Here is a 27,647-nt window from a genome sequence, read left to right as displayed (position 1 = left end):
CATGATAAAGTACCTTCATGACAAATATGCTCGTGGAAAGGAGTTTAACGTAGGTGATTTGGTTCTCTTGTTCAACTCTCGGTTACGTCTGTTTCCGGGAAAGCTCAAATCCAAATGGAGTGGACCGTTTGAAGTTATGTTTGTGACCCCTTTTGGTGCTCTTGATTTGTAAAACAAAAATGGTGAAGTCTTCGTAGTTAATGGGTACCGAGTCAAGCATTATCTTGGAAAGTTTTATGACAACCACGTGGTGGCGCTCCTTCATCTCAAGTGATGTGGTGGTAACATGCGTCGTGTCGCAACGTTAAATCAGGCGCTTCTTAGGAGGCAACCCATGTGTTTTTATTCTTGTTTTATTTGATTTTCTTTGTAGTATAAGATTGATTTTTAGGCTAACTGGTTGTGAGATGTTGCAGGGATTGTGTTGAGGCAATGCAAGACATAGTAAGAAAATTTTTAGTCTCTAAAGTTTCCAGTGCGGCCACACTACACTCTGTGTGGTCTGCACTGGTGAAGGCCAAAGTGATACCTCTCTGTAGTTGGTAACTGCGGCCTCACTACACTTTGTGCGGTATGCAGTGGACCACTGCGGCCGCGATCTATTTTGTGTGGACCGCAATGGGATACTAGGCCAAGCTTGATCATAACAGCCCAATGCGGACCGCGGTCCATTTTGTACGGTCCGCACTGGTAGGTGAGGCTGGGCGCCAGGGGCTTTTCTATAAATAGACCCTGGGGGGCCCTTTTTTACTCTTTTTGCAAAAAATTGAATCTCAGAGCATATTATTACTGTTCACTCCCTGATATTGATTGTGAAAACTTGCTTTGCATTGATTAACTTCACTCCACCTCATAATCTGGTAACATTACACTCATCTCTTCCATGTTTAATTTTGTAATTTTGTTCTGTTTTCATTTTCCTTTTCATAGCTTATACTTTTTATTCTTCCTCCCATAATTAGTTCTACTCTTGGGTTAGATTAGTTTGAAGGTTGATTTCTGTGGACTTAGTAGTTTTATGGACTGGGTAAATCGTTTAGGGACAATAATTTAGTGGAAAATTGGACTTTAAGGTAAATCTAAGAACCCTAACTTAGTCCCACTTTTGGGCACGTTGTGCGGACTGCGGTCATTTTTATGCGGTCCGCGGTTCCCTAGTATGGTCCGCAGTACCACTTTGTGCAGACCACACTGATGATCTTGTGTCAAGGTGACCCTTGCCTAGTGCGGCCGCACTACATTTTGTGCGGTCCGTACTGGCCCAGTACGGCTGCGGTACCATTTCGTATGGACCGTACTGGTTAGATTCAGAGGAAGGGTAGTTTGAACCCCTTCATTGTGCAGACCGTGGTCGTTATTGTGCGGTCTATGATGGTCCCTCTACGGCCGCACTCCATTTTGTGTGGTCCGCACTGTGCTGTTTCTGCAACCTAGCTGCAACTTTTCAATTCTGTCTACAATTCTTTCTGTAGAAATATTGCTCACTGTGTTTGAAGATAATGGTTGAACAAAGAGGAAAAGGCTCCAAACAACCCGACAGAGGTGATTCCTCCCAGGAAGGGAAGCAGAGATTGGTTAAACTCACTCCCCAGGCTCGTCAAAACATAAAAAAGATGAGAAAGGCAATTAAGGCAGCTGATAGAGCCTGTGATCAGACGGGGAGTGAGTATCTGCCCTCCCAAGATATCTCTTCAGACTCAGCACCAACACATTTCTACTCAAGTTTCAGATTGACAGATGACACTCCTCCACCATCACCCACTGCCCAAGCACCATGGCTTGTTTCTACTTAGTCATCTGAGGGCTCAGCAACCGGTAGTGGTGAATACTCCACCTCCCCCACATCTTCATTATCTGGGGAGGGTGCAGACGGAGTTGAGGAGGAAGTGCAAGGGGATGAGGAGGTAGCTGAGGGTGGTGAGCCTCAGGTTGGGGGAATTGCCCGAACTAGAAAACCCGAAGTTTGGGAGGATAGGTTCGTGAGCCAGGTGGCGTACCACAAATTTAGGGAGTGGTGGCGGGTGAGAAAATTGATACCGGAGCGGAGTTTCATTGATAGAGATCATTTACCCCACAACCCTGACGTGCATAGACAGTTCAGAACGAGAGTGGGTTGGGAGAACTTTTTAGATGACTACATGCATGCCAATGAACACTTAGCCAAAGAGTTATACTGTAATGTAGCCCACATCGTAAAGGGTTACAAAGTGACTAAGGTTCGGAAACTTAAGGTGTTGTTTGATGGGAAGTCGCTCAACGAATACCTGGTTTCAATGAGGAAGATGAGTCTCTTTATATGGCAAAGCTGGAGATGGGATAGGAGGTCCGTCCATGGTTAGCTCAGTACTTGGCAATCCCAGGTACCATTCCAGAGTGGTTGACTGTTGGGGTCAAAATACTACGGAGGACCCTAAACTTTGAGGCGAGAGGCTGGGAGACATTTGTGTGCAACCGGTTAGACCTTACTACCCATGACCAGACACTTCCTCTCCACCGGGCTATTTTGGTTGCTTACATTATGGCGGGGTACCCCATTAACGTGGGGAATGTGATGTACCGAATCATTTCTATAGTGGGTGCTGAGAGCGACCAGAACTATCCCTTCCCCAACACCCTTATTATGTACTTCCGGGACTTGCAGGTGGACAAGAGGCCATACGACATCAAGGTCAAGGTGACAACCTCGTTCTCCTGGTACAACTTGAAGAGGAATGACAACCCTAAGGACAAGAACTACAAAACCCCTACTTCTGCCCCAACTGGCCAGTCTGAAGAGCCAGTTGTGGTAGAGACCGCTGTTGAGCCTGTCTCCACTCATACTGAGATGCCTCTCCTGGCCCTTCCACATCAGCAGGCCCGAAGATCCCATCTACCCAGGCCCATCCCATCACTGCCCACCGGCTGAGCCAGGCCCTTCTAAGTATAAACAGCTGGATTCAGACTGCCTCATCCAAGTTGTCCACATTGACTACCACAGTAGAGGCTCAGTAAGCTCCTCTAGACCCACAGGTGCCCCAGTCGATAGAGGATGCTTTGAAAGAGATACTTGAGAACCAGAAGAAAATCCTCACTACTCAGGAGACATTGACCAAGGTAGTCGATTCACACAACAAGGCTCTCAAGGAGCTTGCTCGGGAGCATAAGAAGATTAGGAAGACACGGGCCTCCAAGGAGTCCGTGAAGGAGCTGTGGGCAGATGTAGATAGACTGAACGCAGACCAGCTGCCTTTGGACCTATTGCTCGATGACCCAGTATCAACAGCTCATCTACAGCCAGAGCAGACCTAGAGGCCTCCGAAGAGGAGGAAGATCCCTAGAGCAGATGATGCCATCATCCAGTTGGCGAATCCACCGGAGGCTTCCTCCAGTCAGCCACAGGATGTACCAGTTCCATAGACTGTCAAGGTCCAGACCCAGGTCCCAGTAGCAGTAGAGTAGACCACCGAGAACCAGTCTGAGGTTCCCGAGCACATAGAGGACCCAAGGACCACCCATGAGCATATGCAGACAGACACGACTTAGGGAGTCTTCATATCCTTTTTTATTATTTTTGATGCTTATTTGGATTAGTTTGCATTGGGGACAATGCCAGCTTTTATTTGAGGGGGTGCGCCGTACATTTTGGATGACTGTATATATTAATTCATTTTATGCTTTCTTTATTTTCACATTTGGTCTGTATATAATTTGATATTTAGCTACTTTTATTGCATTTTTCATCTTTCTTTGGGTGTGTATATAAAGTTACATCGTTGTATATATTCATCCCCATTGTATATTCAATTCCCCTATTGTATATATTCGTTCTATTTTTGCAAAATTTTTCCATTTTTAGCTTCTTATTTATTTTCGTAGCTTTTTGCTTTGTGTTGGACGTTTTCAATAAGCCTTTGATTTTCTTAATGCCATGGTTCTTTCCAAAGGTCGAGTGTTGTGTAAACCGGGTGGCTCTTCCCAATGATGGATGGCGTGACAACCTTCTTAAGGGTTTGAGTCCGTTTTTGTTTATGTTTTTAGTAGTTTATAGTTAAGGATACCTCAAGCAAAGCTTCACTTGGGCCTAGCACATTTGCCTTTGATCTCATGGTCAAAGACAAAATGTTATGTTAGGATGGTGAAAGTCGTGACCTTGAAACTCTTGTGGTTACCGATAATCATCAAGTGGTTTTTCGGGACCATTATGTGCTCAAATCATATCTAAGGTCGTTGTGGGCCCTCGACTCTATGTCTTTAGCGATCCTTTAGCTTGTATAGTGAGAAATCGAATTGCGAGTCCAAGTCCCGAGCCATTGGTCTAGAACTTGCCCTGAATGTTTGTTGAGGCGAAATCTTAAGTGAAATTTGACTTGAGACGTGATTATAGGCCCTCCTTGATCCAAATAATAGCTTGAAAAATTCCATAGTCTACCAATGATATGATCCCTAGTTAACCCTTTCGAGCCTTAGACCTTTTTCTTTCAAGAACCATGAGACAAGCCTATACCCGTTCTAAAAGATACCCTTTCTTGGCACCCGATCTTTCCTTGAGCATATGGCAAAAGTATAAGTTTGGGGGGAGAGACGAGGGTGGCAACAAAGTGGTAAAAGGAACAAAATGAAGAAAAGGAAAGACAATGAAAAAGAAAGAAAAGCAAAAGACAAAAAGAATACTCAATGTGAAAAAGAATAAAAAGGGATTCAAGAAAAGCAAAAGAATGAAAGGTATGGAAAGTTGAAAAAGGAGAAACGGTTTGAATTGCATAAGGAAGATTGACAGCGTGTCCCTCTAACCCCCTAAAAAGAAGTGAGATGACTCAAAGAGTCAAGAGAATGTGTGCCAAATGAATCAAAAGAAGTGCTTAAGGGAAGATGGAACCTACTTAGATCAAAACATTTCCTACCCTGAACCAAAAGCCTTCACAATGACTCCACAAAAGCCTTATATGATCTTGAGTTGAATGAAGCTTACATTAGTGGATACTTATATAAGGGGCAAGATTATGGTATTTAGAGCCATACTTGTGACCTTTTCTTGAGAGAGATGAGTGAATTCCCATTAACCTCGGTTTGTGTGCCAATATTCTAAAAGGTGAGGTTTGCTTAGGGAGTTCTTTGACGTAATGAGTCAACTCTTGATGCTCTTGTGTCACACTTGATCCATGGTTTTTCAAAGGTTAAATGTTGTTAATGATTCATTTATATTGAGGGCAATTGTTAGTCCCAATTGATGCTAGTTGAGGTTATTTTAGGATATCTGAAAATTCTTGGATTTTTCCTTACGGGTGGGTCTTATTTTGTTTGCTTGAGGACAAGCAAAAGCTTATGTTTGGGGGAGTTGATAACTAGGGATTTTGACGTGTTTCATGCTCCTTCTTGCTTACACTTTGATTATAAATTCTTACAAAATAGTCCCAAAAAGGCTCATAAGTTGTACTTGATTGCACGTTTGATCAACAAAGTGACGAAACGTCAAAGATCGACTCAAAAGGAGTGAAACCTGCACAAGTACTAAAGACAAGACAACTCAGGACAAACAGGCCTAGTGCGGTTGCACTACACTTTGTGCGGTCCGCACTAGGGAGATTTAGAGAGCTGGATTTGAATGCATCAAAGCAGTGCGGCCGCAGTACACATTGTGCGGTCTGCACTACCATTTTATGCGATCCGCGGAAGCAAACATCAGAGAGATGTCAAGTGTCAAGGTTCAAGCCTGTGCGGTCGCAACCCATTCTGCGCGAACAGCATTGGAAGCCTCCACGACCGCGGTCCATTCTACGCGGTTCGCGAAGCCTGAGTTCAGAGAGTTGAAATTTCAGAGTCAAGAGTCTAGTGCGGCCGCACACTATTTTGTGCAGTCCGCACTGACCCCACAGGAGAATTTTAGTCCAGTTTTTCTAGCTAAGTATAAATAGAACCTTTTTCCATTTTTAGGGTATCAGCTATTTTCTGAACTGAGCTGCGCTCGTGAGAAGACCATCTGTAGACATTTTGGGCATTTTTACTTAGTTTTTATCATTGAAATTTTGTATTTACCTTAGCAATTAATTAATATGTCTTTATCTTCATTTATTTCTCTGTTTTTCTCTTCAAGAATGAGTAGCTAGACCCATTCGCTAGGGTTGTGGCTCAACCCTAGTGTGGATAATTGATGGGTATTGTGATGTAGGGCTAGATTGACTATGGGTGTTTGTTATTTGGGTCAATTTTATGGTTTAATTTATGAATTGGTGGTTGCAAACACAGGTTTGTGCTAAGTTGACTTGGCTGTTCTTTAGAAAGAGAGCCTAAGTCTCCAAAATTGACCCAACAAGGAATTGGTATGGACTCAAGAGAATTGATAGTCCCAATTAAAGGGTTAAACCTCGAGAGAGTAATTACCCGACTTGAACCCTAGTTGCTTGAGCAAATTTGCCTACCCATTTGGTCTTGAGAAAGTTAATTGGTCAAAATCACTCTCTCTACCGAGAGGTGTGAGAGTAGGTAAAATCGCGCAACGGTTATAGAATATTTCCCCAATCATATCAATCGTGCCTTAGAAGCAATTACCCGTCAATTGGCCACCTAGGAGGATGCCACTACCCTAGTGCCTTTTTATCCATTAGATACAACTTTTAGCAATTCTTGTTTAGCATAATCTAGTTGCAATTATAATTAGTAGTTGATAATAGTAACTTATTAAAGAAAAACCCAAAAATGATTGGAAGTGATATTTGGAACAACTACATAATCCCAATCTAAATAGATACTCGACTCCATTCCTAGCTCCCTGTGGAAATCGATCCCGACCCACAAATCAGGTAAAAGCTATTGCGACCCTCTCTTCCTAATTTTTAGTAGTGCGGAGTAGGTAGTGATCACTGCCTAAGAATTTTATGACTTTCCATTCAAAACTGAACCGTAATATTACACACGCAAATCTCAATCCTCCACAACATACCGCATATACCATACTATCCTAGGATAACATGAGAACATCATCTCCCTTCCGAGCCACAAACATCTACGTACTCCACTAGTCAATAACTCGACCAAGCTATGCAAGCCATCAAAACCTAAGAGCATTGTCGCAAAATACCGGTAGGAACTCATTACCCTATACAGACCCAAGGAACTAATCATATCCTTACCATACCGATCCAGCCTACTACCCAGCTATCCCATCTATCCAAATTTCCTTCTGATTCATCTTCAACTTGATATTCCCTCTTGCTGTAGCACCGCAATTCCTCAACCCAGACTCACCACACGAGACCCAAGCATAAAACCACACTGTCTAAGGCTCATAAGCCACAGAGTACTCTTTTAAATGTTTCCAAAAGCACCACGATCAAAATACCTACCCCGAAGGGACTTCCTGCGAATTTGGAACCATTACCTTCCTATTACTTATATATAGAATCCCATAGTTAATGTAGAAAGTACCACAAGTCTTAACATCTTCCAAATGAAATCTCAGTTCATAACCACATATACAACTTTAAAATACCCAATTGTTATATGTAGAATCTTGAACACATTAGAAACATTCTCGAGAGTCATTCACTTTATTCAAACTGCAATTAGTCTAATCAAATGAATCGAATAACCTGTGCCTCATTGGCACTCCGACACCGCAGAATGTAACCTCATCCCAATACAACCAAGTAACTTCCTGCTCTATGCACCAAACATTCTTGCCACTAACAACTCAAGACATCCCATGATTCTCACACACCTATGAAGCATAATATAATCTTTGTCAAAATTTTCCTTTACCCGAGCCATCCTCGGTCTCAACCTCCGTAGGCCATAACTGATTCACCCGAATGTCTCAAACCAGAACCAACATAGCACAAAATCATGCAATCGCTTAATCAATAGAAGACTCCCCCACTTGGCTCGGAGCTGTATACCAAAACACACACAATAACTCATAACGCATATACTCTATTGCTACCACAATACCATAGTGAGATTAAGCTAAAACCTTCATAAGCTCGTGAAAACACGGATCATCTAGAATTTAACTCTTCTGCAAATCTCGCATTCATCCTCGCAACAGTCAAGCCCACTCTTTTAAGCGATCCAATTTAAATTACAACACATATCTTTCACTTGCAAATGAGATCTTCTAACAGACACATAAGGATCGTACAACCTCATAACACTTCGTAGGAGATAACCCACCTACTTTGCCTCTAACTAACATTTCTATATACCTTCCACCGTCATACACTGTACGCAATCACTTAGTCTACCTGAGTCTGAACTCATAACGCAACATGAAATTTACTTCACTCACAATTGCGAAACTTGAAAAGATTCTTCATACGCCCATAACTCGGGGCTATACCTCCAATCAAGATGAAGATCAAGAACCTAAAAGTTCTTCTATCTTCCAGCAGACCCTTCTCGTTGCTTCCAAATCATATGGATATATCTCGCAGTACTAACATACTCATCACATAGTTATGCAGTCGTCACTTCCACTAATAGGGACACTACCGAACATATCAGTTCAAAGACTCTTGCTCACACAATTAGCACCTCGGTGGTCAAGCTATAACAAAGATCCGGTCTCAAGTCCTTAGGAATGGTCCAACATCAACTCACAGATATCACGTCTCGCCCCTTGATCAGGGAATCACAAGTCATCGATGCACATATGATACTGAGCGCTCATGCGCGCACATAAATTCATGGAAGGAATTCAAAGAGTTACATTTCAAGTTGAATCAAAGGACGCACGATAAGAATTTCATGAATGTGAAGTTTTCCGAAAGGTTCTGTAGCCTCTCGAGGATAAATACAAACGTCTCCGTACCGATCCGCGAGACTCTACTAAACCTGCTCATGACTCGTGAGACCTATGTAACCTAGGCTCTGATACCAACTTGTCACGACCCTAACCCCGAACCCGGTCGTGATGGCTCCTCTCGTGAAGACAAGGCCAGCCAGTTCAAAGCAACTCAACTTTTAAAGTAGTTAATCAACATAAAAATACTCTAAACATGATTTAAACAATACTAAATTGCGTAAATATCGATAATAATGCAGAAAGTCCAACCCGACACAGCCCTAACCGGGGTGTCACAAGTCACGAGTATCTCTAAACCATAATACTAGCCTGCTAATGTCATAACTACTACAAGTGTTTGAAAGGAAACGAAAATGATAGAGAAGTAGAGACACGGGGCTGCGGATGTCAACAACTACCTCGTAGTCTCCGAAAACTGCCTTGAACTAGAGGAATCAACTCTCCGGAGCGGTACCAGCTATGCCTGAATTTGCACACAGGGTGCAGGGAGTAAAGTGAGTACTCCAACCCAGTGAGTAACAAATGTAAATAATGACTGAAAGTAAGAAATCACGTAAAACACAAGGCATTCCATACTGAAGCAGTAAAATCATTTAACACAGTAAAATAGTGAAAATTCAAGTGAAAATACCTTTCTCAACAAGTAAAACAAGTAATTGACAGGTAAGTAATCAAATAGAAATTTGCCCCTCGGGCACATTATCAACAAATCCGCCCCTCGGGCAATATCTCAGTACAGTACCAGCCCCTCGGGCTCAAATCTCAGAACAATACCAACCCCTCGGGCTCAATCTCACATCACAATGGGTACCCACGCTCACTGGGGGTGTACAGACTTCGGGAGGGGCCCCTTACGGCCCAAGCGCAATATCAAGCCTTCTCATGGCATCAAATCTAGGCCCTCGGCCTCAAATCAATCAAGCCACCTCGTGGCATATTTATGTTTCTCAGGCCCTCGGCCTCATATCAGTATCAATGTATCCTCACAACTAGGCCCTCGGTCTTACCCAGTCTAAAAATCATCACAAGCCCCTCGGGCAATAGTAAAACAGTATTTCTTAGCCCAAAACATCATGTAAAATTATCATTTAAGTCTCAAAACTGAGTAGTAAAACAATGGAAAATAACATGTCTGAGTTCAAGTAATAAGTCAAAACAATGATGAAATAGTAATAAAAATTCCCGAAGGGTTTAAATAGTTGGAACAAAGCCCAAATATGGCAATCAACTCAAATTATGATGATAACAAATAGGTTTCAGTCAAATACGCGGTAAAATCATCAATCGTGTCGGACCAAGTCACAATCCCCAATAGTGCACGACCCCACGCTCGTCATCAAGCTTGTGTCTCACCTCAATATAGCACTATGATGTGCAAATCCGGGGTTTCAAACCCTCAGAGCATCATTTACAATCATTACTCACCTCGAACCGGCTAAATCTCTAACTCACGACGCCTTTGCCCCTCGAATCGGCCTCCACGCGCGTCGAATCTATCCAAAATTATAAAGAATACGTCACAATATGCTAAGGGAACAAAGCCCAAGCGAAAACAATCAACAAAGAGCACGATTCCCGAAATTTCCAAAACCCGAGCCCCGGGTAAAATTTACATTTTCAGAATCCTCATACCCTCACGAGTCTAACCATACCAACATTATCCAATTATGGTACCATTTGGTCCTTCGAATCATCCTTTTATATTTTTGGAAGATTCCACAAATTTTCTTCCCAAATTTCATCCCAAATCACGAATTAAATGATGAATTCAATGATAGATTCATGTACTCTAGCCAAATCTGAGTTAGAATCACTTACCCCGATGAATTTCTTGAAAAACCTTCGAAAAATCACCAAAATCCGAGCTCTCTAGGTCAAAATATTAAATAAAACCCAAAACCTCATATTTATAGAGTACCCCACAGATTTCCACCTCTGTGGACAGCGCAAAAACGACCGCGGTCCGCACAAAACTAGTGCGGTCCACACAAAAATGACTGCGGCCACACAGGTTTTCATCTGCAGTGATAGACTTTATTATATTGGTCACAACCTTCGCTACAAATGTCCAAATTGCGATATATCTACCTTTCTGAAAACTAGACACGAAGGGCAACAACTTTTATTTTTGAATCATCTCAAAATTCGTTGTAGATCAAAAGATATGAGCTTCCGAAATAGGACCAGTGAAATATTCCCTACTACGGCCGCACTGCATTTTGTGTGGTCCGCAAAACACCTACCGCAGATGCACTTGATTTTGTGCGGACCGCGCTGGTGGGTTCCGAGGCCTGCAACCCTTCTAGACCTGCTATAGCTATGATTTTCGGCTAAAAGATCCCGGAACCTACCCGGAACCCCTGGAACTTCAAACCAATTGTACCAACACATCCCATGACATCGTTCAAACTTGTTCAAAACTTCGGAATGCTCAAAACAACATCAAAACATCAAATCACCCTCAGATTCAAGCCTAAGAATTCCAAAACTTTCGAATTATGCTTTCGATCAAAAAGTCTAACAAATCTCATCCGAATGACCTAAAAGTTTGCACATACATCACAAATGACACAACGGACCTACTCCCATTTCCAGAATTCCATTCCGACCCCGATATCAAAATCTCACCTATCAATCGGAAAACGCCAAAATCTCAATTTCGCCATTTCAAGCATAAACCTTCAACAGACTTCCAAAATGCATTCCGATAACGCTCCTATGTCCCAAATCACTTAATGGAGCTAACCAAACCATAAAAATTTCAATCCGAGATCAAATACACAGAAGTCAAATCTTGGTCAAACCTTTCAAATTTTAAGCTTTCAACTGAGACTGTTCTTCCAAATTCATTTTGATTAACCTGAAACACAACACCAACGATTTACATAAGTCATAATACACCACACGGGGCAAGTCATGCCCGAGAACTGGCGAGCGAAGTTCAAAAGATCAAAACGACCGATCGGGTCGTTACATTCTCCCCCACTTAAACACACGTTCATCCTCGAACATGCCCAGAGTTGTTCCAGAAGCAAACCAATTACTGAATAACCTTGCCATGCATATACCCGGGGGTGATCCCACATCACCATATCTCATACAGGTCCGATAACACAATGCAACTAAAATTTTACAATCCAACCTAGCCCATAAACCTTAGAACCCCATTTTCACTTCCGAAATCATTCACATGATCAGAATCTCAAATCTATATTTAGAATAAGCCCGAACCAGCTCTAATAACCCATACCTGCAACCTCAGGTGCAATTAGATGATAAACCACGTAACTCAAAGGCTAGTAGCGATAACTTCTATTCGCAGCAGCTACCTACAACAACCGAATACCGGTAGAAAACCTCTTATCAACTAAATTCTCATTCCAACACTTTCATATACTGCCAAAGATAAATGAAACATGCAATAAACCATAACCATCTCTCAGATCAACCATTCATGAAGCCACTTCTCCTTTGGCAAATACCATAGCAAATCTCCGAGCCGAACCTTGATATTATCCTTCCAATATGCTGAAATCGAATCTGTTCGTATTCATTAATGTTCCCAACGATCTCCTTTAATCCAACACACCACTCTGGTGACATGACACAACAATATAGGCCTAAGCCACAACTTGCATAATACGTGCACCAATAAGCAACGGTCCGAACATACTCAAATCATGAAAATGACTCAAATGAAAGAGCTGTACCTCAAGCTCACCAGTACCACCACAACACAAGGCTGAGAACCCGTCTCACATCATAGGAACAGAACACACAAATCTAAACCGCAAGGTCATACCCCCACATAACTTCGCTGCGGTGCGCGATCCTATCCAAACACTGCTCTACAGGAAACATGTCAGGTCAACTATGCTCGGATTTGACAACCACGCGCAATTGATGTCTAGAATCAGAGTAAATCATCATAACCACGGTAAGGCAAGTACATAACACTGCACAACCTGAAAGGCATAATAGATGCACAATCCACCAAGCAATATCCAATACTCCTCCCGCTCGAATCCTATTGAGAGACCTCAATAACACCGCACCACATGTGCCGATAACCAACAAATCCTAATGCCTCGCAACACGGAAAGGTAACTCATAGGCCTCCCCAGATTACTAATAAGCTCAATAATCGACGAATCCAACACCTCTATAAATAATACAATTCAGAGCCAACCAAACCGACTCAAGTTAGAACACGCATCTATATTGGCCTGCCAATGAACTCCTTATAAAGGTGAAGCTGCTTTTTCCACCCCTTTAACTCTACATGTGCCATACGATACGGTGCCCGGTATCAAATCAATATCGAATCAATAACCCTGCCCAGCGACATGCCCGACCACAAGAAACATATCTGAAAAGTCCCTCATCAATGGAACTGAATCAAAGGTAGAAGCCCCTACACTGTCATCCATCACGAAAGCCCAAATAAAAAAGACAATCCTTCCCAGCCGTCCACTGGGTCTTCGAAATATAAAACCACTCCACTAGGGCATAATCCTACGGACCTCGCCACTTAATCTGTGGCATTTCTGGCATAGCCAATATTGCCGCCTTAGCGCAATAGTCAACAATGACACAACACAGAGACAACCAGTATGAACCTAATATCACATCTAAAATCTAACATGCCAAGCACAAAAGATCCGCTCGGGTATCCAAACCCCGATAATCACTAAACAATGCTGATACATATGACTCACAACCACAACATAGCCTGAATGTGAGAACTTCCATGTCTCCAAATCCATATGGCACATGAATCAACATACCTGATCCCAATTTTGCTGTCTGAATGCATACCGCACCTCAAATACCCAATCATTCCACAAAAGATACTCTAAAATTCCCCTGTGTCACCAAGCAAACTTGAATATTAGTAGTCGATCTAACAAGAAAGCGCCACAGTTCTACCAAAGTACTATCAACTTAATCACATTGCCTTTTCTGAAACATATACCCTCGTCAAATCACTCCCATTTAGCAATACCATTTCCTTAATCATCTGGAGATCATCCCCCTAATCATCTTAAGCTCATTTCTCTAATCATCTAAAACTGTCTGTGCTGCCTAAGAATTTTATGACTCTCCATTCAAAACTGAACCGTAACCTTACCCACGCAAATCTCAATACTCCACAACATACCGCATATACCATACCATCCTAGGATAACATGAGAACTTCATCTCCCTTCCGAGCCACAAACATCTACGTACTCCACTAGTCAAGAACTTTCCATTGATCCCATATAGAAGGAAATAACTATGCATCCCATGCTCCTCATGACTATAGAAAATATACATCTTCAACCAAGGTAGAAACCATCAAGAACTCTCCGAGTTCCCCTTACACAAACCAGACCTGCCAGGACTGAATCCCTCTAACTCGACCAAGCTACGCAAGCCATCAAAACCTAAGAGTGTTTCCGCAAAATACCGGTAGGAACTCACCCATATCCTTACCATACCGATTCGGCCTACTACCCAGCTATCCCATCTATCCAAGTTTCCTTCTGATTCATCTTTGACATTCCCTCTTGCTGTAGCACCACAATTCCTCAACCCAGACTCACCACATGAGACCTCAAGCATAAAACCACACTGTCTAAGGCTCATAAGCCGCTGAGTACTCTCTTAAATGTTTCCAAAAGCACCACAATCAAAATACCTACTCCGAAGGGACTTCCTGCGAATATGGAACCATTACCTTCCTAATACTTATATATAGAATCCCATAGTTAATGTAGAAAGTACCACAAGTCTTGACATCTTCCAAATGAAAACTTAGTTCCTAACCACAAATACAACTTTAAAATACCCAATTATTATATGTAGAATATTGAACACATTAGAACCATTCTCGAGAGTCATTCACTTTATTCAAACTGCAATTAGTCTGATCAAATGAACCGAACGACCGGTGCCACATTAGCACTCCAACATCGCAGAATGTAACCTCATCCCAATGCAACCAAGCAACTTCCTACTCTATGCACCGAGCATTCTTGCCACCAACAACTCAAGACATCCCATGATTCTCACACACCTATGAAGCATAATATAATCTTGATGAAAATTTTCCTTTACCCGATCCATCCTCGGTCTTAACCTCTGTAGGCCATAACTAATTAACCCAAATGTCTCAAATAGGAACCAACATAGCACATAATCGTGCAATCACTTAATCAATAGTAGACTCCACCACTTGGCTTGGAGTCGTATACCAAAACACACACATTAACTCATAACGCATATACTCTATTACTGCCACAATACCATAGTGATATTAAACTCAAACCTTCATAAGTTCGTGAAAACACGGATCATATAGAATTTAACTCTTCTGCAAATCTCGCATTCATCCTCGCAACAGTCAAGCCCACTATTTTAAGCGATCCAATTTAAATTACAACACATATCTTTCACTTGCAAATGAGATCTTCTAACAGACACAAAAGGATCGCACAACCTCAGAACACTTCACAGGAGATAACCCACCTACTTTGCCTCCAACTGACATTTTTGTATACCTTCCACCATCATAAGTTGTACACAATCACTTAGTCTTCCTGAGTTTGAAGTCATACCGCAACATGAAATTTACTTCACTCACAACTGGGAAACTTGAAAAGATTCTTCACACGCCCATAACTCGGTGCTATACCTCCAATCAAGATGAAGATCAAGCACCTAATAGTTCTTCTATCCTCTAGCAGACCCTTCTTATCGCTTCCAAATCATATGGATATATCTCGCAGTACTAACATACTCATCACATAGTTATGCAGTCGTCACTTCCACTAATAGGGACACTACTGACCATATCAGTTCGAAGACACTTGCTTACACAATCAGCACCTCGGTGCTCAAGCTATAGCTAAGATCCAGCCTCAAGTCCTCCAGACTGGCCTAATATCTAATCACAGAGATCATGTCTCGCCCCTCGATCAGGGAATCACAAACCATCGATGCACATATGCTACTGAGCGCTCATGCGCGCACACGAATGCACGGAAGGAATTCAAAGAGTTACATTTCAAGCTGAATCAAAGGACGCACGATAAGAATTTCAAGAATGTGAAGTTTTCCTAAAGGTTTTGTAGCCTCTCGAGGATAAATACAGACGTCTCCGTATCCGCGAGACTCGTGAGACCTATGTAACCTAGGCTCTAATACCAACTTGTCACGACCCTAACCCCGAACCCGGTCGTGATGGCTCATCTCATGAAGACAAGGGCAGCGAGTTCAACCCAACTCAAATATTAAAGCAGTTAATCAACATAAAAATACTCTAAACATGATTTAAACAATACTAAATTGCGGAAATATCGATAACAATGCTAAAAGTCCAACCCGCCACAGCCTTAACCGGGGTGTCACAAGTCACGAGCATCTCTAAACCATAATACTAGCCTACTAATGTCATAAACTACTACAAGTGTTTGAAAGGAAACATAAATGATAGAGAAGTAGAGACACGGGGTTGCAGACGTCAACAGCTACCTCGTAGTCTCCGAAAACCGCCAGGAACTAGAGGAATCAGCTCTCCGGAGCGGTACCAGCTACGCCTGAATCTGCACATAGGGTGCAGGGAGTAAAGTGAGTACTCCAACCCAGTGAGTAACAAATGTAAATAATGAATGAAAGTAAGAAATCACGTAAAACACAAGGCATTCCATACTGAAGCAGTAAAATCATTTAAAATAGTAAAACAGTGAAAATTCAAGTGAAAATCCCTTTCTCAACAAGTAAAACAAGTAATTGACAGGTAAGTAAACAAATAGAAATTTGCCCCTCAGGCACAGTATCAACAAATCAGCCACTCGGGCAACATCTTAGAACAGTATCAGCCCCTTGGGCTCAAATATCAGAACAATACCAACCCCTCGGGCTCAATCTCACATCACAATGGGTACCCACGCTCACTGGGGGTGTACAGACTCTGGGAGGGGCTCCTTACGGCACAAGTGCAATATCAAGCCATCTCGTGGCATCAAATCTAGGCCCTCGGCCTTATATCGATCAAGCCACCTCGTGGTATATTTATGTATCTCAAGCCCTCGGCCTCATATTAGTATCAATGTATCCTCACAACTAGGCCCTCGGCCTTACTCAGCCCAAAAATCATCACAAGCCCCTCGGGCAATAGTAAAACAGTATTTCTCAGCCCAAAACATCATTTAAAATTATCATTTAAGTCTCAAAACTGAGTAAAATGGATGAGTAGTAAAACAGTGGAAAATAACATGACTGAGTTCAAGTAATAAGTCAAAACAGTGAGGAAATAGTAATAAAAATCCTCGAAGGATTCAAATAATTGGCACAAAGCCCAAATATGACAATCAGCCCAAATCATGATGATAGTAAATAGGTTTCAGTTAATACGCGGTAAAATCATCTATCTGGACGGACCAAGTCACAATCCCCAAGAGTGCACGACCCACGCTCGTTATCAAGCGTGTGTCTCACCTCAATATAGCACTACGATGTGCAAATCCAGGGTTTCAAACCATCACAACATCATTTACAATCATTACTTACCTCGAACCAGCTAAATCTCTAACTCACGACGTATTTGCCCCTCGAATCGGCCTCCACACACATCGAATCTATCCAGAATCACAACTAATATGTCACAATTTGCTAAGGGAACAAAGCTCAAGCGAAAACAAACAACAAAGGGCACGATCCCAAAATAACCAAACTCGAGCCCCGGCCCCATGTCTCGAAATTGGCTAAAATTTATATTTTTAGAATCCTCATACCCTTACGAGTCTAACCATACTAAAATTATCCAATTCCGGTACTATTTGGTCCTTCAAATCATCCTTTTATATTTTTGGAAGATTCCACAAGTTTTCTTCCCAAATTCCATCCCAAATCACGAATTAAATGATAAATTCAATGATAGATTCATGTACTCTAGCCAAATCTGAGTTAGAATCACTTACCACGATGAATTTCTTGAAAAACATTCAAAACATCGCCAAAATCCGAGCTTTCTAGGTCAAAATATTAAATAAAACCCAAAACCTCATATTTATAGAGTACCCCACAGATTTCCACCTCTGCAGACCGCACAAAAATGACCGCAGTCTACACAAAACCAGTGCGGTCCGAACAAAAACGACTGCGGCCGCGCAGGTTTTCATCTACAGTGACACGCTTTAGTATTTTAGCCATAACATTCGCTACAGATGTCCAAATTGCGATATCTTTACCTTGCTGGAAACTAGAAACGAAGGGCTACAACTTCGGAATGCTCAATACAACATCATATAACCCTCGGATTTAAGCCTAAGAATTCCAAAACTTTCGAATTATGCTTTCGATCAAAAAATCTATCATATCTTGTCCAAATGACCTGAAATTTTGCACACACATTACAAATGACACAACAGACCTACTCCCATTTTCTGAATTCCATTCCGACCCCTATATTAAAATCTTACCTATTAATTTGGAAAATGTTGATATCTCAATTTTGCCAATTCAAGCCTAGACCTTCCACGAACTTCCAAAATGCATTCTGATCACGCTCCTAAGTACCAAAATACCTAACGGAGCTAACCAAACCATAAAAATTCCAATCCGAGATCAAATAAACAAAAGTCAAATCTTGGTCAGACCTTTCAAATTTTAAGCTTTCAACTGAGACTGTTCTTCCAAATTCATTCTGGTTAACCTAAAACCCAACACCAACAATTTACATAAGTCATAATATACCACACGGGGCAAGTCATGCCCGAGAACTGGCGAGCGAAGTGCAAAAGCTCAAAACGAACGGTCGGGTCATCACACCAATCCACAAATGCTACGATATGCTTCTTCATTCTTCGCCACCAATTATGTTGCCGCAAATACTGATACCTCTTTGCGGAGCCCGGATGAATATAGTACCGAGAGCTATGGGCCTCCTCTAAAATCAACTCTCGAAGCCCATCCACATTAGGCACACAAACTCGACCCTGCAACCTCAAGACTTCATCAACTCCTAAGGTAACCAGCTTGGTACCTCCGTGCCGCACCGTGTCTCTAAGGACACACAAATGGAGATTATCATACTACTGATCACGGATACACTCCAATAATAAAGAATGAGCGACTGTGCAAGCTAACACACCGATGGGCTTAGAAATATCTAACCTCACAAACTGATTGGCTAAATCCTGAACATCCAAAGCAAGCGGTCTCTCACCGACCGGAATATAAGCAAGGCTGCCCATACTGGCTGACTTCCTACTTAAAGCATCGGCCACCCCATTGGCCTTCCCGGATGATATAAGATGGCGATATCATAGTCCTTTAACAGCTCCAACCACCTTCTCTGCCTCAAATTTAACTCCTTTTACTTGAACAAGTATTGCAAGCTCTTGTGATCTGTGAACACCTTACATTCCACGCCATATAGATAATGCCTCCAAATTCTTCAACGCGTGAACAATGGCTGCCAACTTCAAATTATGAATCGGATAATTCTTCTCATGAATCTTCAACTGCCGTGAAACATAAGCAATGACCTTACCATCCTACATCAACACCACACCAAGCCCAATACAAGATGCATCACAATAAACTGTATATGGACCTGAACCTATGGGAAAAACCAACACAGGTACCATAGTTAGAGCTGTCTTGAGCTTTTTAAATCTCACCTCGTACTCGTCCAGCCACTTGAACTGGGCACCATTCTAGGTCAACCTGGTCATCGGGGCTACAAAAGATAAAAACCCCTCCACAAACCGACGATAGTAGCTTGCCAACCCTAAGAAACTTTGAAACTATGTAGTTGATGCTGGTCTAGGCAAGTTCTTGACTTCCTCAATCTTTTTCAGATCAAACTGTATACCCTCTGTTGATACAATATGACCCAGGAATGCAACTGAACTCAACTAGAACTCACACTTCAAAAACTTAGCATATAACTGACTATCCCTCAATGTCTAAATGTCCACTCTAATATGCTACTCGTACTCCTCCTGGCTGTGGGAATATATCAAAAATGTCATCAATGAAGACTATCATGAACGAATCCAAATAAAGCTTGAACACTCGGTTCATCAAATCAATAAAATCTGTTGGGGCATTTGTCAACCCGAATGATATCACCAAGAACTCAGAATGTCTGTACCGAGTGCGGAAAGCTGTCTTAGGGACATCGGATTCCCTAATCCTCAACTGATGGTAGACAGATCTCAAGTCAATCTTGGAAAATACATTGGCACCCTGAATCTGATCAAACAAATTATCAATCCTCGGCAATGGATACTTATTCTTGATTGTAACCTTGTTCAACTGCCGATAATCAATATAAATTCTCATCGATCCGTCCTTCTTCTTAACAAACAACACTGGCGCACCCCAAGGTGAAACACTCGACCTAATGAAACCCTTCTCAAGCAAGTCTTGCAACTGCTCCTTCAACTCTTTCAACTTAGGCGGGGCCATACGATACGGCGGGATAGAAATGGGTTGCGTTCCTGGAGCCAAATCAATGCAAAAGTCAATATCACTATCGGGTGGCATACCCGGCAGGTCTGAAGGAAATACCTCAGGAACCTCATGAACAACGGGCACATAATCAATAGATGGAACCTCAGCACTAGAATCACGAACATAGAATAGGCCAACCACCCCTTCTTGACCATACACCGAGCCTTCATATACGAGATAACACTGTAGGTAAAATAACCAGGAGTCCCTCTCCACTCTAAACGAGGTAAACCCGATAAGGCTAAGGTCACAGTCCTAGCATGACAGTCCAAGATAGCGTGGTAAGGTGATAACCAGTCCATCCCCAATATGACATCGAAATCAACCATGTCCAAAAGAAGCAAATCTACACGAGTCTTAAAACTCCCAATCAGAACTATACAAGAACAATGGACATGATCTACCATAATAAAATCACCCGCCGGTGTAGACACATAAACAGAAGCACTCAAAGAGTCACTAGGCATGACTAGATACGGTGCAAAATAAGATGACACATAGGAGTATGTAGACCCTAGATCAAATAACACCGATGCATCCCTACTATAAACCAAAACCATATCTGTGATAACTACATTGGAAGCCTCAGCCTCGGGCCTGGCTGGAAGAGCATAACATCGGGGCTGGGCCGCACCACCCTGAACTACATCTTTGGGACGACCTGCTTCTGGCTGGCCTCCACCTCTAGCTACCTGAGATCCACCTCTAATACCTCTACCTATAGTACCTCTACCCCTACCTCTAGCTGGATGGGCGGGATGTGGAACACTCGGTGCCTGAACCATTGCACGGGAACCCTGATGTTGTGAGTTGCTCGATGCTCGAGGGCAATACATAGCAATGTGCCTCATATCACCACAAGTAAAACAAGCCCTCGGCTACTGGGGCTGATGACCCAGGAAACTCTGAAGCGGTGGTGCACTGATAGGAGCTAGTAGTGCACTATAGGATTGCTAATCAGAATACTGCATCTGAGAACCATAGCCACCTGAAGCACCGTGAAAAGCCTGAAGTGGTGACTGAAAAGGCCTAGGAGGATGGCCTCTACCATATGAATCCCTACCTCCAGACGAGGTACCACTGAATCGGCCTGAATGACGAGGCCTCTTGTCTGACCCCTAACCACCTCCCTACGATATAACCATCTCAACTCTCCTGGCCACATTGGCCGTCTCCTGGAAAGATATCTCACTCCCAGTCTCCCTAGCCATCTGAAGATGAATCGACTGAATACGTCCATCAATGAACCTCCTCACCCTCCCTCTCTTAGTGGGAAGTATGATAAGAGCATGACGAGCCTAGTCGATGAATTTGGTCTCATATTGGGTAACAGTCATAGAACCATGTTGGAGACACTCAAACTGCCTACAATAGGCCTCTCTCTGAGTGATGGGGAGAAACTTCTTCAGAAATAGCTAAGTAAAAGGCTCTCAAGTCAAAGCTGGCAATCCGGCTGGTCTAGCCAAACAGAAATCCCTCCACCAAGTCTTTGGCGGATCCAGACAATCGAAAAGTGGCAAAATCGACCCCATTGGTCTCAACTATCCCCATATTCCTGAGAACCTTATAACAGTTGTCTAAATAATCATGGGGATCCTCAGTAGATGCACAACTAAAAGTAGTATTAAAGATATTGGTGAACCTATCCAGCCTCCACAAAGCATCGGCAGACATAACAGCTCCATCACCGGTCTGAGCTACCATTCCCGGCTAAACTGCTGCAACTGGTTGAACCGTTGGAGTCTGAATCTGGGGAGCTACCTGCTCTAGGGTGTGAGTAGCAGGAGTTTGGGCTCCTCCTCCAGCCTAAGAGACGGTTGGTGCTACAGGAAGCAAACCTTCCCGGGTAACGCTCTCCATAAGGCCCACTAGACGGACCAGAGCATACTGAAGAACTGGGGTAGCAATAAACCCCTCTGGGACCTGAGTTGGGCCCACTGGAACTGCTGGGGCCAGAACCTCATCATCAAAATCAACCTGAGGCTCCACCTCTAGTGATGCTACTTGGGGCTCAGGCTGCTGGTCAGTGGATAAGGAAGCGCGTGTTCTTGCCATCTGCGAAAGAACAGAGTAGAAATTCAATCAGCGTTGAGAAACCAAACCGCACAACAGGAAAGAATGAATGTGAAATTTTTTTCCTAACTCTGTAGCCTCTAGGGGATAAATACATACGTCTCCGTACCGATCCCTCAGACTCTACTAAGCTTGTCTGTGAATTGTGAGACCTATGTAACCTAGAGCTCTGATACCAACTTGTCACAACCCGGATTTTCCACCCTCAGGATTCGTGATTGCGCCTACTAATGCGAGCTAGGCAAGCCAATTATTAGACAAATTACCCTTTTGCCAATTTTTATTCTTTTTAACATTATATAAAACAATAGTGCGTAAATAATAGAAATTTTGAATAAGCGGAAGAAAGCAATAAAATATATGACCATGTGTCTATTACAACAGCTTAAACCTTAATCACCTAGAACTGGTGTCAGAGTACCACAGACGGTCTAAGACTGCTAAATACAAGGTCTGAAAATAAAATACACATTGTTTTTGAAGTGAAGAGATAAAATAGGAAATAAAGGATAGAAGAAACGCCAGGGCATGCGGACACCTGTAGGTCTACCTTGGATCTCCACGTGGACTGAAGGTAGCCTCCATACTACGGTCCAAGAGCTACTCCAGGATCTGCACATAGTGCAGAGTGTAGTATCAGCACAACTGACTCCATGTGCTGGTAAGTGCCTAGCCTAACCTTGGTGAAGTAGTGACGAGGTTAGGACCAGACTACCAAATAAACCTATGCAGTTATATAATACAAAGCGAAAAGTAAAGCAGGAATAAACAAGTAAAGAGGGGAGGGGGAAAGCATGCTTCGGGGAATAATAGGTAAAAATAGAATATCAAGAGAATTATAAAGGAACCAAAATCCAACTACTAACAAGGATAAGGGAAACAAAGACAAAATTCACTTTCATTTCACATCTTGTTGCAGGCGTGCAACCCGCTCCCATTTCATATATCTCATGGCAGGTGTGCCACCCGTTCCCATTTCATTTATCTCGTAGCAGGCGTGCCACTCGCTCCCATTTTGTTTATCTCGTGGCAGGCGTGCCACCCGCTCCCATTTCATTTATCTCGTAGCAGGCGTGCCACCCACTCCCATTTCATTTATCTCGCGGTAGGCGTGCCATCCGCTCCCATTTCATTTATCTTGTGGCAGGCATGCCACCCGCTCCCATTTCGTTTATCTCGTGGAAGGCATGCCACCCGCTCCCATTTCAAATCAAAAACAATCACAAAGAATCTTGGAAAGGGAATAAGAGCAATATAACCACATCCCGACAAGAGTAATATAACAACATCCCCACAAGGGAACAATAATATTTCAATAACATGTGGAGTGCAATAATTTACAACGGAGTCATCACAATTACAATACAAGACTCACGGGCATGCTTGACACCGATGTATAGATACTCGTACCATGCCTATACATCATACTCCACAATTAACACGTAGCAAAATAAGACACGACTCCTAATCCCTCAAGCTAAAGTTAGACTAAACACTTACCTCAAAGTCATGAGCACAATTGAAGTCTCTACTATCGCTTTACGTCTTGATTACACCACTTATTTGCTCGTATCTAGCCACAAGTTACTTAATTACATCAATAAATGCTAAATGAATCAATTCTAATGCATGGAAATGAGTTTTCTAAAGTTTTACCCAAAAAGTCAAAAATGGCCCCCGGGCCCACATGGTCAAAATCCGAGGTTCGAACCAAAACCCGATTACCTATTCCTCCACGAACTCAAATATATAATTTGTTTTGAAATCGGACCTCAAATCGAGGTCCAAAACCCCAATTTTTGAAAAACCTAAGTTCTACCCAAAACACCCAATTTTCTCCATGAAAATCATTGATTTTGAGTTGAAATCATGTGAAAAGATTTTAAAGATTGAAGAAAACTAGTTAGTAATCACTTACAATCGATTTGGAAGAAGAGTTGTCTTTGAAAAATTGCATCTTGTGTTTTTGGGGTTTTGAAAAATGTAAAATAACTGAAAATTCCATTTTAATATACCTCTCTCAGATCCCCTGTGCGGACCACACAAAATCGAGTGCGGCTGCACAACTCTCCATGTGGACTGCAGTGATATGCTTTAGTATTTTGGCTATAACTTTCTCTACAGATGTCCAAATTGTGGTTTCTTTACCTTTGTGGAACTAGACACAAAGTGCTATAACTTTCCCTTTTGAACCATCTCAATATTCCTTGTAGATCAAAAGATATAGGCTTCTGAAGTCGGACCAGTGAACCTGTGCGGACCGCACAAAATCGAGTACGGCCGCACAGCCCCCACCGCGGACAACACTAAAACCAATGCGGTCAGCACTGACGGGTTCAGAGATTTGCACTTCTCTGAACCTGCAACATCCCTGTTTTAAGCTTAAGACATCCCGGAACCTACCCGAAACTCACCCGAGCCCTCGGAACTCCAAACCAAGTGTGCATACTAACTCAAAGACATCATATGGACCTACTCGTGCAATCACATCATTAAAATAACATGTAAAATCATGAATTAAACCTCAAAACTCAACATTTTTATCAAGAACTCTCAAAGTTCATAACTCTTCAACCGGAAGTCCAACTCACGTCAAATAAACTCCGTTTTCACAAAATTTCACAATCTTTCAAATACGATAGCAAGTTTGTACCGAGCTCTGAAACCAAAATATGGGCCCGATAACAATGGTTTCAAACATTAATTCTTTTCTTCATTTCTTAGATAATTCAGTAAAATAATTTCTTTCAAAAATTGATTTCTAAGGCATGGGAACTAGGAATTCATTTCCGGGCATATGCCCAAGTCCAATATTTTACTGCTGACCTCCCAGGATCGTCGGAACATGGATCCGGGTCCGTTTGCTAAAAATATTGACCAAAGTCAAGCATAATCAAATTTTAACTCTAAAAATTTCGATTACTCATATTTTCACATAGAATGCTTTTCGGATATAGATCTGGACCACGTACATAAATCAAGATAAGGTAAAAGGAGGTTTTTAGGCCTAGGAACACTGAATTCACTTATAACACAAGTGATAACCACTCTACCACGACTCTAATTATTTAATGCTTATCTCATGTTGAGGAAGTTGAAGCAAGGAAGGTAGGAAATGATTGGATTGTAGCAGTGCTTGGAAGCCTAAAAGGATCATCCCCAACAAGATTGAAAATAAAACTCAGATCGGTAATTCTTTACGTTTTACCAAAATAAACTTGCTTTGACTTCTATACATTTTGAAGACCAAAGGATTTTATATAAACATTGAATATATATATATATTGACAGTATAAATATTTTGCACTATATTAGTGTAGGTTACCACTCATATTCATTCAAAAAATTTATGTATAATATCTTATAAGTAACCTAATTATGTATAATCTCAAATATTTCAGATTCGAGAAGGAAGAAAACTAACGTTGTCTTAATGCCTCAAGCAAGAATTTAGATTTTCAATAAACATATTGAGAACAATCATATCTAGCGATATCTATGAGGTAATTAAATTGGTACATGTTTCTCAATAATTTGTATTAAGAAAGTTGAACTGTAATAATATCTCCCTTTTGAATCTAATTAGTTGAGTTTATTTTTCCATTTATAAGGGCATACGGGCTATCACAATTGAGAAGGATAATTCTCCAAAGGTATGTTTCTCTTCCTCTCGAGGGTATCCTTAGAGAAACAGTAACGTCATTTTTGTATAACATGTAGATCATGAGTTAGAGTCGTTGAAGCTTGCTTTAGGGTAGGTGTTTACATCGCACCCCTATAGGGGTGGCCCTTCTCCGAATCCTATGTGAATGCGGAATAATTTGTGCATCGCGTTCCCTATTTACATCACATTCATGTTTGTCATTATCACCAACCAAATTTAAATATATTATGCTACATCTGGTCCATATTATCTGTATTATAAGGTTATCGCGTACAATTAAGAAAGATATCTAATAGCCTTAATTATAAGAGTATATGAACTAGACCGTTGTCTCTATTAAATGCTTCACTTAATTAACACTCCGCTGCTAATTGGAACAGTAGCGGGAATTCGAAGAAGAAAAGTAACAAATACTTCTAATTATTCTAAAATGTCACATATTTTGGAACAAAATCAATTTGTCAAAACAACTAATATTTGCATGACTGGAGGAAGTTTTGAGTCGTACAAAGATTTACGAAAATAAGAAAGAACAACAAACAAACCGGTGCAATCTCATAAGTGGGTTTTGGGGGAGGGGAGGGGGAGGTTGTGTGCAGGCAGACCTTACCCATACCTTGGGAAGGTAGAGATGTTATTTCCAATAGGCCCACGGCTCAAGGTAAAATGAGAAAGAAGTGACAGATTATGTTAACTATGGTTTAATGGATTCTTTACTCTAGAAGTGCATTAGAAGGGATTTAGTCCAATTTTTTATTTAAACCATTACAGAAGAACCTAATTAAACTAACTAATTATGTTGCTACTTCATTTGCTATCAGTGGTATCCTCCAACTCTTGAGAAGGTGAAAGATGAGCAACTCAACTTGATTTTCAAGCCATTTGAAGAACATTTGGAGCTCCAAATTCAATACAAAGAAGAGTTCCTATTTCTAAGCATTCAAAATTGTTGTTTTTTTGCTTCAAAAATTACCTTACATTATATTATTGTGTAATAATTCATATAATATGATCAACAGGTGGGATGGAAAATATGAAAATTCAGTATATTATTAACTTAACCAAGAGAAGAATCAAAGAGGAATATCTCAATCAATTGCTCTTGGAACTGGTTGTAGACAATCTGCATTATGAGATTATTAGATAACAACTTCTATTTTATTTGTAGAAATGTATGTTTGAGGCAAAGACGATTTGGTAAGGGGTATCATCTGAATATCTGATACTGCTATCAGAAAAAAAATCTTTTTATGCGTGTTTGTGGAAATAATATTTTTCCAAGAAATAATTTTTGTACATGTACAATAGGTCTAAGATGATAAATGTTTGTTATTGTGAAGAGTAAAATGGAAAATACATTGTTGTGGATCTACAATGTAAACACAATGTCATGACCCAAATCTCCCTTCGTAAGATGTTGTGACGGAACCTAGTCTCTACGTCTAGCTAAGCCTAACATTTGCGGAATAATAAAAATGAAAGCATAAATTTAATAGCTAACTGCAACAGGTAATTAAATATTGATAGAAATGCTGCTCGGCATGTACAATAACCAACTCTAAAAATAAACACAAAACTCTCCCAAGACCCGGAACACCATAAGTCACAAGCTTCTAAGAATTTTTC

At 41.6% G+C, this 27,647-nt stretch overlaps 1 pseudogene; it reads left to right on the top strand.

Moving 5' to 3' along the window:
• Positions 1–27,168, top strand: part of LOC107824449 (3-hydroxyisobutyryl-CoA hydrolase-like protein 5) — a 51,397-nt pseudogene extending 24,229 nt beyond the window's left edge.
• Positions 27,169–27,647: the final 479 nt, after the last annotated feature.

Source organism: Nicotiana tabacum, chromosome 8, assembly GCF_000715075.1.
Source record: "Nicotiana tabacum cultivar K326 chromosome 8, ASM71507v2, whole genome shotgun sequence".
NCBI lineage: Eukaryota > Viridiplantae > Streptophyta > Magnoliopsida > Solanales > Solanaceae > Nicotiana > Nicotiana tabacum.
Note: the sequence above shows the minus strand (reverse complement) of the source record. Positions and strands in the feature narration are given on the sequence as shown.